The sequence below is a fragment of the Mus pahari genome, unplaced genomic scaffold (genome assembly GCF_900095145.1).
Source record: "Mus pahari unplaced genomic scaffold, PAHARI_EIJ_v1.1 scaffold_6677_1, whole genome shotgun sequence".
Lineage (NCBI taxonomy): Eukaryota > Metazoa > Chordata > Mammalia > Rodentia > Muridae > Mus > Mus pahari.
This window is the reverse complement of record NW_018391950.1, coordinates 1-2029: the sequence shown is the minus strand read 5'-3', so window position 1 is coordinate 2029 and position 2029 is coordinate 1. Positions and strand designations below refer to the sequence as shown.

The window sequence follows — 2029 nt, the reverse complement described above, 5'->3', positions numbered from 1 at the left end:
AGAATTAAAAACATGAGCAACAAGTGAACCATTGCCATTGCCATTAAAATCCAGTAACATTACTGAGGTGTTTGGAATTATACCTTAGTGACACCTGACACCTTAGGACAGCAATGTTGGTTTCATGATGTTTTGTTCCAATTACTAAGTACTACATTGGTTCAAATACACAGATTAGTTTCACAAAAGAAAAAAACTGTATTTTTCATAAGCAGTGAACATTCAAACTCCAGCTTCCCAGGATTCTTGTTTAGCATTTCACCCTACCATGTCTCATCACCTTGAGAAATGCCCACTTGATATCTTTGTTTCTCAAACTGTAGACCACAGGGTTGAGCAAAGCTATGAAGACATTGTAAAAGAGTGAGATCTGCTTGTCTCGCTCAGGGGAGTAGCTGGAGTTGGGCCTCATGTAGATATAAGTGGATGGAGCATAGAAGAATGTGATCACAGTCAGGTGGGAGGCACAGGTAGAGAAAGCCTTGCAGTGGCCCTGGGTGGACGTGATCTTCAGAATCGCCATGGCAATACAAATGTAGGAGGCCACAATTAGGGAAATTGGAATAACAACCACAAAAACACTCAATACAAAGTCCACCATCTCAATGACATGAGTATCCATGCAAGCCAGGCTATGCACTGAAGGACTTTCACAGAAGTAGTGGTTGATCCTGTTGGGTCCACAGTATGGCAGACTCATGGTGAAGAAAGTGCAACAAAGAAGAAAATAATCCACATATCCAAGACCCTCCTGCCAACTATATGCAGAAGCCCCAGTTGAGGATGACAGTATAGCACTGTGGGTAGAAAATGGCCACATACCGGTCATAAGCCATGACAACAAAAACCATGCACTCAGTTAAACTCAGGGCATCAAACACATACATCTGCAACCAGCAGCCAGCAAAGGAGATTGTCCGAGAGCGAGCAAGAAGATGCACCATCATCTGGGGCATGGTGGTGGTGACATAGCTCATATCCAACAGGGAGAGGGTACAGAGGAAGAAGTACATGGGAGTGTGCAGCTGTGTGTCCAGGCAGACCAGCATGATGATGAGCCTGTTTCCCAGGACTGAGCTCAGGTACATGAGAAGGAAGATAATGAAGAGGATATTGTTGGTCATAGGGTCACTGGAGAAGCCAATCAGGATGAACTCAGTGACCCAACTTTGGTTCTGCCCTGGAATTATCCACATGGTGGAGGCTGTAAGAGAATCCATTATTCTGTGTGTTGCCTGACACATGCCAGCGATAGAGGCAGAAATGGAATATACAGACTGAGGGGATGGCTGAAAGGTGAAGCACTATGTGGTTTCCAAGGGGACCAGACAGTTCAAAGTTGTGTCTAACCCTAGTTCCATAGGATTTGACTCTTTCTCTCACCTCCACAGGCCAGACTTACACATGTTAAGCAAGCATCATATAGGCAAAGACCCATATACATAAAATGAAGTAGAACACTCTAGTTTAAATAAAACAAGGCTGGGATGTGGGTCCTAAGTTCAGTGGTCAGATCCTGTGTACTCTTCTTAAGTTACGGAACCTCCCAAAGCCTCAGTCTCTTAATCTATTTAATGAAACTGTTGATAGTCATGGCTTGGGATTGTGATGAATATCTAAAGCATCTCATATAACTCGGCTCCGGTGCTCTGCTGGAGAAGTGACACAGCTTCTGGGAAGGATCCCATTTCTGGTTCCAGTCATCTGTCACCTTTCCTGCCTGAGGAGGGGTGTCTGCCTGGGAGCAGTCTCAAGGCCGGAACCAGAACCTGTAGGAGAGCCATCTTTGCTCCTGTGCACTGCCAGGGAGAGGGCGGCCTGCAGAAGTAACACAGCTTCTGGGAGGGGTCCTGTTTCTGGCTTCAGTCACCCAGCACCTTTCCCTCCCAAGGCGGGGTGTCCGCCCGGGAGGAGTCTCAAGGCCTGTGCTGGAAGGAAAGCCATCTTTGCTCCGGTTAGCTTGGGCTCCAGTCAGCTCTAGCAACAGTGTGGACTGCAGATGCTACACAGCTTCGGGACAGACAGAAGA

The 2029-nt window shown here is 46.6% G+C and overlaps 1 pseudogene; it reads right to left on the bottom strand.

Annotated features, from left to right (window-relative positions):
- Positions 1-250: 250 nt before the first annotated feature.
- LOC110314770 lies at positions 251-1196 on the bottom strand (annotated as a pseudogene).
- Positions 1197-2029: the final 833 nt, after the last annotated feature.